Consider the following 13437-nt stretch of genomic DNA (forward strand, 5'->3'; position numbering starts at 1 on the left):
CTTGGAATGGTAGTTCCCCATCCCCAGGTACTGAGGTGGGTTGGGAGGTTGGGTGTAGCTTCTCCCCTTATATTTTCCCCCTTCCCCTAGATACAGGAAGAAGAAAATTTGGAAACAACGGTCTCACCCACTTTCCCCTAATCCTTGACTCTTCTCACCCTAATAAACTATGTAAGCATCATCAAAAATAATTTTTAAATAATAAATTTTAAAAAAAATACCTATTAAGAGGCTGTAGCTAACATAATACTTATAAGTAAGTGACTACAAGCTTTACCCTTAACACTTGAAACAACTAAGTGTCTTCTAATTAGCACCTCTCAATGTTCCACCGGATTTAGAATTGTACTAGTTGTGCTAGAATTATTACTCTAGTCAATGAAGTGATATAAGAAATAAAAGTATACAGATTAGAAATGAATAAAAACCTATGCCTGTAGAAATCCAATAGTAATTCTCCAATTAAGAGATTATAGGGGGGGCTTACATAAAGGCTTCACTGGATAACCCCCCATGCAAGTATGAGCATCTCATGTGGGTGCTGGCTGGTGTCCTGACTACTCCATTTCCAATCCAGCTCCCTGTTTGTGGCCTAGAAAGCAGAGAAGGATGGCCAAAAGCATTCAGACCCTGTACCCACATGAAAGAAGCTCCTGGCTTCTGGTTTTGGATTGGCTCAGCTCTGACTATGATGGCCACTTGGGGAGTAAAAAAGCAGATGCAAGTTCTTTCTCTCCGTCTCTTTCTCTCTGTAAATTTGCCTTTCCAATAAGCATAATATAAAAAAAAAGATTATAGAAGGTTACAGTTTGGGCATAAAAAAGTCTGAAATTTGGGTCTGGTACAGTTGCTCAGCAGCTAAAGTCTGCCTTGCATGCGTTGGGATCTCATATGGATGCTGGCTCTAATCCCGGCGGTCCTACTTCCCATCCAGCTCCATTCTTGTGGAAAGCAGTTGAGGATGGCCCAAAGCTTTGGGACCCTGCACCCGTGTGGGAGACCTGGAAGAGGCTCTGGGCTCATGGCTTCAGATCGTCATAGCTCCGGCTGTTGCGGTCACTTGGGGAGGGAACCATCAGAAGGAAGATCTTCCTCTCTAGCTCTCCTCCTCTCTGTATATCTGACTTTGCCATAAATATAAATAAATCTTTTTTTAAAAAGTCTGAAATTATAGGGCACTGGAACACTTAAAGGAAAACACTACTATAAAACAACTACTCATGAATTTCAAAATCTTTTTGCACCAAAAAAAAGCTTCATTCTTTTTTCCACAAACTTACTTAAGATTTATTTATTTATTTGAAAGGCAGAATTACAGACAGAGGAGGATGGCAGAGAATTTTCCAACACTAGTTCACCCCCCAAACGGCCAGTTGCCACAGGTGGGCCAGTCAGAAGCTAGGCGCTTCTTCTAGGTCTTCCACATCATTGCAAAGGTCCAAGCACATAGATCACGGTGCACTGCTTCTCAAGCACAAGAGCAAGAGTCTGGATCAGAAGTGGAACAGTTGGACTTCTGGCAGCACCATACGGGATGCCAGCATCACAAATGGCAGCTTTACCCACTATGTTACAGTACCAGCCCTTCTACAAACTTCTTGAAGTACTCTTATACAAGCATTCATATTACAGGTCAAACAGTAAGCAATACATTCTTCAGTTTTATTTATTACATTTAATAGGCAGAGTGAGAACATTCATTCATTGGTTCACTTTCAAAATGATCTCAATGCCCAGGGCTGGTCCAGGGCAAAGCTAAGAGCCTAGAACTTCCTCCAGGTCTGGGACAGAGACCCAAGCACTTGGGCTATTCTCTGCTGCATTCCCATACACATGAACAGAGATGAATCAGACATACATGCTGCTCATCCAGCAGCAGACAGGAGGTGTCAGCATTGCAGGTGGCATGCAAGATGATTGTGCCAACAATGCAGTCACCAAAAATAAAATCTAGTGCTTGATTATTTAGATGTAAATTCTAATCACAAATGAGAGGATATATTCCCTATCAAAACAAACTCTAATCATAACAGCAATATCAATTCTTGATTTCTGCAGGACCTGTCATACAATAGAAACTCTGTAAATGTCAGCAGACAGAATAATCAGGGGGGTTAGTGAAGAAAATAATGTGGCTGCATACCTATCTGTTACAAGATTTTAAAAAGACAAATAATGGGGGAAAAAAAAGAAATACACACAAAAATGTTCAAAAGCTAATGCCACAAATACTGTATCAGAAGAAACCAAATTTTTTAAGTAGAAAGGAAAAACCAAGCAAGTCCCTAAGCTACATAAATGCAAGAGGATGAACTAAGAAGAAACAAGAATACTATATGAGAAAGATGAAGATGCAGAGAGAATAAAGAACTACTCACTCCTCCTGTTTTGCATCCATCTTCCCCACCAAGGAGAACTGAGAAGAAAACTGGAAAAGGTAGAAGAAACATAGTTAAAAAGTAAATGAAGTTAAAATGAGATAAGAAGACAGTAAGAGAACACCTGGATTTTTTTTTTTTAAATTACTTCTTATCTTGGGGCTGGACAGCACTGTAATGTAGTAGGCCTTGCTTTTACCTTTGGTACAAGCATTCCTGACAGACACCTGATTCAAATCCCAGCTGCTCCACTTTTAATACAGCTCCCTGCTTACAGCCTGGGAAAGCAGCAGAAAATGGCTCAAATTCTTGGGCCCCTGCACCCAAGTGGGAGACCCAGAGGAGGCTCCTGGCTCTCCAGCTCAACTCCATCTGTCATGGCCATTTGTGGAATGAACCAGTAGATAGGAGATCTCTGTGTCTCTCCTTCTTTAATTCTTCTATTCAAATAAAAATAATTTTAAAAAATTATTTTGTCTAAAGATCTAAATGATCATCAGCCTGAATTACATACACACATAGACAGACATACACATATATATATATATATCCAATGTATTATAAATCATAGAAAAAAGGAAACTTTGCAAATGAACTATTTTTTCTGAATGGAGAAAAAATGTTTTACAGAAAAATATACATACAAGAAATAACGCGTGCATCAAATTCAAAAGTATGATTTGCAAGATGACTTGAAAGCATTAGAAAAGACAGAAAGATTACACCAACAGCCTATTTTATTCTATTACAAGTGATTACTAAAACTTTTCATTATCACTAAACTGCAAAGATTTACTCATTTATGTATTTCAGTAGAGAAAGCAATGAAGAGAGAAAGATAGAGCCAGAGAATGAGTCTTTCCTCCACTGGCTTACCTCAAAATGGAGTTAAAATAAACTACAAAAATTAAAAAAAACTGAAAAAAAGCTTGAAGAAATTTCTAATTCTTGACCATTCACATGTACTTTTAAGTTCTAGAATATTTCATGAGTCATACTCTCCTTCTTAGTGACTCTCAAACACAACATGAAAACGACTGAAGATACCATTTAGTAAACTGGCATCCTATATTGGAGTGCCTATGATATCCGGCTTCAGCCGTCCAGTGGTAACGGCTCTATTAACAGGGTAACTGCCATTCACTTGAAATCCCTGGATTAATTTCTATCTCTTGGCTTTTACCCAGTCTAGTCCCTGCCACTGAGGGCATTTGAGTTAGTGGACCATCAAATGTGAGTTCCTGTACTCCCTGTCTCTCCAACAAGCAAAGCAGTCAAACATAAACATAAGTGTCTGCTCTTTTAAAGAAACTGAAAATTCCTCTAACTTTACATACACATTAGGAAAAATAATTTTTTCCCTTTATTATCATTTGAAAAGCTGACAGAGGTCTTCCATCTGCTGGTTCACTCCCCAAATGCCTGTAACTGCTAGGGCTGGGTCAGTTGTAAACCTATCAGAATTTAAATCTAGGTATTCAAATTAAGTAACAGGGACCAACACAATGCACAACCAACCACTGCCTATCTGAGCCTTCCACAGCAGAAGTTATTTTGGAAGCAAAGGAGACGGAGCATAAGCACCAGTACTTGTAACAATAGGAGATGTAGGCATCTCAAGTAGCAACTTCACCAATACGCCAAAAATGCTGAACAATTCTTCAATAATCTTTGATATTTTTAACAGTTTCAGGAGCAACACTAATATGATTGACAAGTTCTGCTCCTTAATTCTCCAAATTAAAATCAATTTCATTGCAATTCTAATTTCTCTTAAGGTAACTACTAGCTTTCTCAATAGCTCGTTCCCCTGGCAGGAATTTGGATTTTTCCATTTTTGTTTCTAAAAAATCAATGGCTCGAAATTCAAACAGCATATTATACAAATGCACTAATCTCACCTGGTTATCTATCTTACTCATTCATACCCTAAGCATCCTATCCACTACTCTATTCATATCACTTCTTGGAAGGAAGGAGGAAGGTATATATTTATTTAACATATTTCCCTATTTGTTTCATGTAAAACAATTATTTCCATCCTATTTTCTTACAATCTCAGCATCGAGAGTGATGATTGTTCAAAGTGTTTAACTTCTGATATCCTTGATTTCTTCTTCAACGATTCTGTCTGTAACTCCATCTCAACCACTGATCCACCATGCTCATATTCAAGATGAAAAGACTTATCTCAAGGTTCTACGGTTCCTTTTAAAAAAATCAGAAACCTTGGGCCCGGCGGCGTGGCCTAGCGGCTAAAGTCCTCCTCGCCTTGAACGCCCCGGGATCCCATATGAGCGCCGGTTCTAATCCCGGCAGCTCCACTTCCCATCCAACTCCCTGCTTGTGGCCTGGGAAAGCAGTTGAGGACGGCCCAATGCATTGGGTCACTGCACCCGTGTGGGAGACCTGGAAGAGGTTCCTGGTTCCCGGCTTCGGATCGGCGCGCACCGGCCCGTTGCGGCTCACTTGGGGAGTGAAACATTGGATGGAAGATCTTCCTCTCTGTCTCTCCTCCTCTCTGTATATCCGGCTTTCCAATAATAATAAAATCTTAAAAAAAAAAAAAATCAGAAACCATACCCTAGGCCCAGGCTCTCTTTTGGACCAACATAGCAATCTCTCAAAAACTCTCAATTTCAAACATCTTTACCCCTACCATTTCATGCTCAAGTTTTCCAACATTTCTTCAACTTTATGTAGACCTAAGATAAACACATTATTATTCATCCCTCATGCTCTTCTTCATTTAATCTAAAATCCCTAAAAGTCTACATACCAACACCAGTCAATAAATTCAGGTCTCTACCACTTTGTGCTTGTTCCCATACAAATGAACTGGGAAGGAAAAGAATCTTCAGGAGGGAAATAAATGATCTAATTAAAGAAAAAAAAGAAAGAAAGAAATGCTAATAGTTATCTTCTCATATTCTATACAATCCCGAGTCTCCTGGATGACGACTTCATACCCCTCTCTTCCCCTCAAACCCTACCATCAACTGCCGCCTTTATCTCACTGTAAAGCAGAAGCCATCAATTTCCACAAGGTCTCCTCAATATAACTATTAACTTACCTATCTACAGCTATTTCAAAATAGATTACTTCTGCCATTTATTCCATTCGTATGGGAAGAAGTGTACACTCCTATATAAGGCTAACTCTTCCACTACATAAGGATAAGCTTCTAACGATCCTTACTTCACTGCACCAGATTCAATCCTTTCTCCAAATTATTCCCTGTAAATACACTGTATTATCCCCTATCTTCAAAAACTCAACCGTTCCCTGAAAGCCAACTCATTTCTCCTAATGGCCAATCTATGCTTTTCATCTGCAATTTTCTCAATTACCTCCTAAAGTTACAGGATCAGACTTTGTTCACACTACTACCCTGACATTCTTTATCATGATTATTCATGACCTATTTATTTAATACTTGAATGAATAATATCTGATTCAACTAACAACTAATCAATCCCTCTCTGAAACACTTTTTCCACTTAACTTTCTGCATATAACTTACTCCTGACTTCCCTAGCATTTGTTATCATTTACTTGCTCTGTGGATCTGGTTTGCGTCCCTGTATCATGTACCGGAAATTTGGTCAACAAGTTACAAGATTTAAAATAAAATTTTTAAATCTAATTTGAAAGGCAGAGTTGGAGAAGGGAGGCAAATTGGGGATGTGGGTTTTAGAGACAGAGGCACTCTCCAAATGGTCCCAACAGGCTACACATGGTTGGGTCAGGCAGAAGCCAGAAGCTGGCTGAGTAACAAGAAGTATTTGGCAGGGTGACTAGTAGCTAAAGTCTTTGCCTTGCATGTGCCAGGATCCCATGAGGGCATCAGTTTGTGTTCCCGGCTGCTGCATTTCCCATGCAGCGCTATGCTTGTGACCTGGGAAAGCAGAAGAGGTCTGTCCAAGGTCTTTGGACCCTGCACCCACGTGGGAGATCTGGAGGAGGCTCCCGGCTCCTGGCTTCAGAATGGGTCAGCTCCAGCTGAGGTAGCCACTTGGGGAGTGAATCAGTGAACGGAAGATCTTTCTCCTTCTCTCTGGAAATCTGCCCTTCCAATAAAAATAAATAAATCTTAAAAAAAAGGTAGCACTTGGCGATCTGCTGCTGCTTTCTCAGGCACATTAGCAGGGAGAAGAACTGGAAGTGGAGCAGGTGGGGCTTGAACCAGTGCCCGTATAGGATACCAGTACTGCACATGCCAGCTTAAACCCTACTCCACACCACGAAGCAATAGTATCAAGGCGTAGAACTTTTGATAGATAAGACCTACCGGGAATTGATAAGATCATGGGAGTATAACCCACAGAAGGCATTAATGTGCACCTTGTAAGGCTAAAATAGGTCTTTTTGGGACTGTATTAGTTCTTCTAAGAATGGGCTTTTACAAAGCAAGGTAACCTCTGCTCTTCTCCAGTGGTCCTTTGCACTTTTTTACTAGGTTGTGACACAGCCAGGGGACATACTGCCAATGCTAATGCCACGCTACTTGTATTTTCATCCACCAGCATCTTGAGCAAATAAACCACTTCACTAAGAAAAACAGGGGGATACTCAGTCGCATATATTTTGTTACAGCAACACAAAATGGACCAATAGAACTGTAAACATTGCTCCAGGGGTCATTACTTAGATGTTTTTATCTACATTCACTCCATACTAATTCATCCAGTCTCACAGCTTTAAATTCCATTTACATGACAATTGCTCTCAGACATTCTCCAGCCTCAACTTCTGCCTTGAATGAACAAACTTGACACCTGAACAGACTACTTCACTTAAATACCTAATAAACATCCCAAACTTGCTAGCCCTCAAAAAACAAATTCCTAATCCTTAGTACCAACTACTCCCTTTCCAAAATCTGCTCCCAGTCAATGCCTAGTGTAGAGAATGACAATTCTATCTTTACAGTTGCTGGAACAACTTAGAACCCATTTTAACTCTTGTATTCCACATCAAAAACCATTCAGAATCTCACCTTTTCAATCCTGTTTCAAATAAACATGAATCTGAGCATTTACTACCACCACCATCACTATCTGATAAAGCTATCAGAATTTAAATTTTTTTTTCCGTTTAGCATTTTCACCTAGAAATCCAAAATGTGAAGTTTTTTTTGGAATAAAAGTGCTAACGTTCGTACTAGTCTTTCCATCTCATCTAGAGTAAAGCTAATCCTCATAACATACTTCAAAAACTGTTCCCTGCTTTACTACTCTTACTACATTTGCTATTTTGGAGGCATGGTTTGTCTTCCAAAAACCTGTGCTGGAAGCTTAGACCTCAGTGTAAGTACCGAGAGGCAGTAAAATGTTTTAAACGGTGAGGTTATGAAGGGCACAACTCCCCTAAGTGATTAGTGCCTTTTTATGTGTGAAAGGATACTGGATCTTGAGGCATTATGGTGCCCATAGCAAGAGTAAGCAGGCTGTTACATAATGTGTCCAACATTTCGTGCTCTATAACCATATGAACTCTCTCTCCCTCATTATCCTGTTAAGCAACAGTATGAGGTCTTCATGTTAGTGCCATGCTCTCGGACTGGTAGAACTATCAACCTTTTTTCTTTAGAACACTCAGTCTCAGGTGTTATCTCATAGCAACACAAAATGGATTAAAACATCTTTTGATCTTTTCTTCCTACTTGCCCAATTTTTATTCCTGTCTTGCCATACTAGGTTCAAAGCTTCTGACACATACTAGGTTTATTCCAATCCCAGAGGCTGTGCAGTTCCTCTTTCCTATGTCTGAAACACTGTTACTCTAGATACTCCCATTAGCTAACTTCTTGCCTTCAAGCTGTTAACCAAAAGTCATTTTCTCAGAGAGGGATTTATTTTAATTATCTAAAGAATCATCTCATCCTCCCACACACTATTTTCTGAAATTTTTCACTCAAAAGTCACCTCCTCAGAGAAGTATTTATTCTCTATTTTATCTAAAATATCATCACTTCATCTCCCAAACACTATTTTCCAGCATTTACCTGTATTTTACATGCTATTTTTTTCTTCTCACATTAAGCTGATTACTAAAAGAGAATGAATTTGGTCTTTTTTGCTCACCACCACATTCCATTACCTGATTATATATAGGTATGCAAAACAAGTGTGTGGAACGGATTTTAATTCCTGTAACTTCCCCTCCACTTTGGTCAATAACTGCTATCAGACACTTGATAAAGGCTAAGCATACTTGAAGACTGTGCAGAAAATGATCTTATCACAGGATAAATTATGCAACTAATAGCACATATTCAGAACCATACTGTTTCCATAACTGTAGCTTTAAACTGTATCCCTTCTTTCCTTTACAGAAATAAGTTATTATGTAAACTTAAGTTATTATGTAAACTGCTAATGAGAAACCAATTTTAAGGAGTCATATGGGGGTTGGTGCCATGGCGTAGTAGGCTAAGCTTCAGCGTGTGCATCCCAGCTGCTACACTTCCAATCCAGCTTCTTCTCTGTGGTCAGGGAAAGCAGTGGAGGATGCCTCAATACCTTGGGCCCCTGTACCATGTGGGAGACCTGGAGGAAGCTCCTGGCTTCAGATCAGCTCAGCTCTGACCATTGTGGCCATTTGGGATGAAAGATATCTCTCAATAGCACCAGCACCTTCTCCCTGTCTTTCAATTAAAAAAAAAAGTTTTTACAAGTAATGTGAAGAATACCTCCATATAAACCACAAAAACATTACAAGTGAAACTGTTCCTTATGATTAAATACTACTTAAATTCTGTAACTCTTCAAAGTCAGCAAAAAATCCAGCTTTTTGTTCAGGGGCCAGTGCCTATACCACCTAGGTGCTAGTGAAGCAGTATAGGAATGTTCAAGTCCTTGACTCTTATACCCAAATGGAGATTGAAAAGAAGCTCCTGGCTCTTGGCTTTAGACCTGCCCGGCTCCAGCACTGTGGTCATTTGGAGAGTGGTTTGAACTAGTATGGTAGTACTAGAAGAGGAGATACATATCAGGATTCTGGGTGCATACCAGTAAGACCTCACTGGACAGACTGGAGACAGGTGAGAAAGAAAGGCAGCAAAAGTGACTGCGAAAGACTTAAAACAGGAGGATGAAATCATGGTATACTGAACGTGAAGACTTCAGAGCCCAGCAGAGATGGTTACTATCAAAAACTCAGCTGAGAACATGTTAAGTTTAAGACAGCCATTAAAAAAAAACCAGAATATTTCAATGTAAGTCTGAAATTCAGGGAAGATATCCAAATAAGGATATTAACGTAGGAGTCACCAGGATACAAACGGTAGTTAAGACTACATGACTAGATGTTATCACCAAAGACAAGCATGTAGATAAAAAAAGACTAAGAAGTGAGACCTTGAAAATTTGTGGAAATGAGAAAAAGAAAAAAATGGGCCCGGCGGCGTGGCCTAGCAGCTACAGTCCTCGCCTTGAATGCGCCAGGATCCCATATGGGCGCCGGTTCTAATTCCAGCTGTTTCAATTCCCATCCAGCTCCCTGCTTGTGGCCTGGGAAAGCAGTCAAGGATGGCCCAAAGCTTTGGGATCCTGCACCCGTGTGGGAGACCCGGAAGAGGTTCCTGCCTCCTGGCTTTGAATTGGAACAGCACCGGCCATTGCACTCACTTGGGGAGTGAATCATCGGACGGAAGATCTTCCTCTCTAGCTCTCCTCCTCTCTGTGAATCTGACTTTGTAATAAAAATAAATAAATCTTTAAAAAAAAAGAATAAAGAAAAAATGACTTCAAAAAAGAGGTAGGGAGAATACCAGATAATCATAATATGTTAGATACAACATAAACAAAGCACCTGAAAGAGAAGGTGATGAGTCATATTGTATGTTAATGACAGGCGCATTAAAAATATTGAGAATATTTGATTTAGAAAGCAGGTCACCAGGATGTGGTTAAGAACTTGACATTTTTTTTAACATATTGGTTACTCAATACTATGTCCACTAATTCCATAATGTTATAAATTGTTGCTGATGTTATATGGGGGCTTTTAATTGATCGGGATGATACTATGCCGGCTCTACCTTCAGACCAGAGATGGTCTCCCCAAGAAGCCGTTGAACTTATCTGGACAATAAGATACTGGGCTCTATGCTTGGTATATGCTTGCAATGAAAGAATCTCAACTGAACTTGAACTGTGGCAATGCAGCAAGGTGGAGGAATCCACCATGAGGGGAGGGTTTGGGGAGGGGTGGGGGGAATCCCAGTACCTATAAAACTGTGTCACATAATGCAATGTAATAAAAAACATACATATATTTCTAATTTGGAATAAAAAAAAAAAAAAACAAAGAAAGAAGGCAGGTCACAACAGTTTCCTTGAAGGAAGATGGCAAATCCGAGTTCAAGAACAATCAGGATGTAACAGGAGTCTAGAAATAGAAGTCTATAGCACATTAAACACCTTACAGATCAATGGAGCCAGACATATTAAAAGAAAAAATTGACAAGTGGAAAAAAACCTGTAAGCACTGTATAGAGTTAAAACATAATAAACTAAAATAAATAAAAAACTAAGTAGCTCTTATAAAATTTGTAGTGTTATTATTTATTTCTTGGAACACATAATGAGAAAGACAAAAATGGATCATTTCTCATCCAATGTCTCACTCTGCAAATGTCTACAACAACCAGAACTGAACCAAGCTGAAGCAAGAAACTCCTTCTGGGTAACTGAGACACCATCTGCCGACTTTTAGCCACTTTAGCAGGAAGCTGGAAAAACTGGGTGGCACTCGGGGCCTGGCACAGTGGCCTAGTGGCTAAAGTCCTCAGCTTGAACCCACCTGGAGCCCATATGGGTGCTGGTTCTAATCCCAGTGGCCCCACTTCCCATCCAGCTTCCTGCTTGTAGCCTGGGAAAGCAGTTGAGAACAACCCAAAGCATTGGGACCTTGCACACACATGGGAGACCCGGAAAAAGTTTCTGGCTCCTGGCTTCAGATCAGCTCAGCTCCAGCCATTGTGGCCACTTGGGGAGTGAATCATTGGACGGAAGATCTTCCTCTCCCTATATGACTTTCCAATAAAAAACAAAATAAATCTTAAAAACAAAATCGGGTGGCACTCAATGCCAGTGGCATCCCAAGCTGCATCAGCTTAACTTGTTGCATCACAATTCCTTGGCCCCTCAATAAATTCTCAAAAGGAAAGAACTCTTAAGTATTAAAGGTCACATTCCTAGCAATTAAGTTTTCAGGCTTGAATTCATTCAAAGCTTGCCACAGAAAACAAGTAAAAAAAGCACTCAAATGTTTACACCTTCCCAGACCTCAACTTTGGGTTTCCGCATTTTATGAACTGCTAAGTTCCACATTATTTGAAACAACAGAAATAATAAGGTAACAGAGATGAAATCTTTAAAAAGAACGCTTTGAAGGTATTAGGATGTAAGGATTTTCATATGCTCCCAATAACTGGTGATTTTGTACAAGTAAAAAAAAGTTTCAGCAAAACAAAAACTTTCTCAGAACAGCATCTGCATCCAAGTTCTGCCAGGAACCTCAATTGTTTCTTCTCTGTCGTACGTAAGGAAAATTGTTTTAAAATAAACAAATAGTAGATAATGAAACTCCATTTTTGTGCATCCTTGAAATAGGTGAACACTTTCATAAATTTTAAATTACCAACAGTAATACCCTCAGTCAAGAACGCACAAAATATAACCATTTGTGGTTTAAAACAGCTATATGCTGCTCTACTTTCTAAATCCTGTCAAGGTTTAAATTTGTTAAAATCTGAAGGAAATAAACTTTAAAAAGGCCATATGTAAGGTTAATCATCTCTTACCTGAATCTTAACCTTCACTACAGTAGCATTTTTGGGACCAGCATCCAGGTACAGCAGGTTAATACACTTGCCACCCCTGCATCCCATGCTAAACTGTTGGTTCTAGTACCAACTGCTAACCACCTAATCCAGCTCCCTGCTAATTCATCTAGAAAGGCCACTGAGAATACCCCTAGTACTTGGGCCTGTTACTCTCTTTCTCCCTCCCTCCTTCTCAAAAAGAAAAAAAAAATTAAAGAGAATAAAATTCTTGCAAAATAAAAACAGAACTTGACATTAAGAATCATTCCATCCCCTGCAGAAGACACGGAAAATAACCCCTTATGGAGTTTAGATGTATGTCATCCAAACAGGCTGCAGTTTCAGTTCACAAATACAGCATTCTGAAAAAGCAGCATTTAAAAACAATTTATATGGGCCTGGTGCAACAGCCTAGCCGCTGAAGTCCTTGCCTTGCAAGCGCCTGGATCCCATGGGCACTGGTTCTAATCCCAGCAGCTCCACTTCCCATCCAGCTCCCTGTTTGAGGCCTGGGAAAGCACTCAAGGACAGTCCAAAACCTTGTGACCCGCACCCAGGTGGGAGACTTGGAAGAGGCTCTAGGTTCCTGGCTTCAGATCCGCTCAGCTCTGGCTGTTGTGGTCAACTGGGGAGTGAATCATCAGAAGGAAGATCTTTTGCTCTCTCTCCTCCTATATGACTTTGCAACAAATGCAAATAATTTCTTTAAAAGATGTTGGTACTATTCAAACTGATCTAAAAATCAATACAGTCCCTATCAAACTCTTAATTTTTATAAGAAATAAATTTCTGGAAAATTCTAAAATCCATATAGACAAGTGAGCATTTGACACTGTGGCTAAGATGCTGCTCAGGATTTCATAGCCCATCTCAGATTGCCTTGTTGGGAGTTCCAGCTCCTCCAATCCAGTCTCTGTTCAAGAGCATCCTGAGATGAGAACTGGTCAAGCAACCATGAACCTTTCAATTCTGGATTGAGCTGTGCAACCTGGCCTTGGCCTGAACTGGCTCCAGCTGTTGTGAACATTTGAGGAGCAATCAGGAAATGGAAAATCTCTTACAATCTTTTTTTGTCTACCTTTCAAACAAAAGATGAAATTTTACAAAAATTAAATCTCAAAAGACCCCGAGTAGGCAAAACAATCTTACAAATCAAAGCTGAAGCACTCATATCTCCCGACCTGAAATTTAATACAGCTACAGTTACCAAAACTACTAACACAATA

At 39.8% G+C, this 13437-nt stretch overlaps 1 protein-coding gene across 3 annotated transcripts in view; it reads right to left on the reverse strand.

Moving 5' to 3' along the window:
- JMJD1C (jumonji domain containing 1C) overlaps positions 1-13437 on the reverse strand; it is a 212561-nt gene that overhangs the window by 148566 nt on the left and 50558 nt on the right. The window lies entirely within an intron of this gene.

This window comes from Ochotona princeps, chromosome 13 (genome assembly GCF_030435755.1).
Source record: "Ochotona princeps isolate mOchPri1 chromosome 13, mOchPri1.hap1, whole genome shotgun sequence".
NCBI classification, from domain to species: domain Eukaryota; kingdom Metazoa; phylum Chordata; class Mammalia; order Lagomorpha; family Ochotonidae; genus Ochotona; species Ochotona princeps.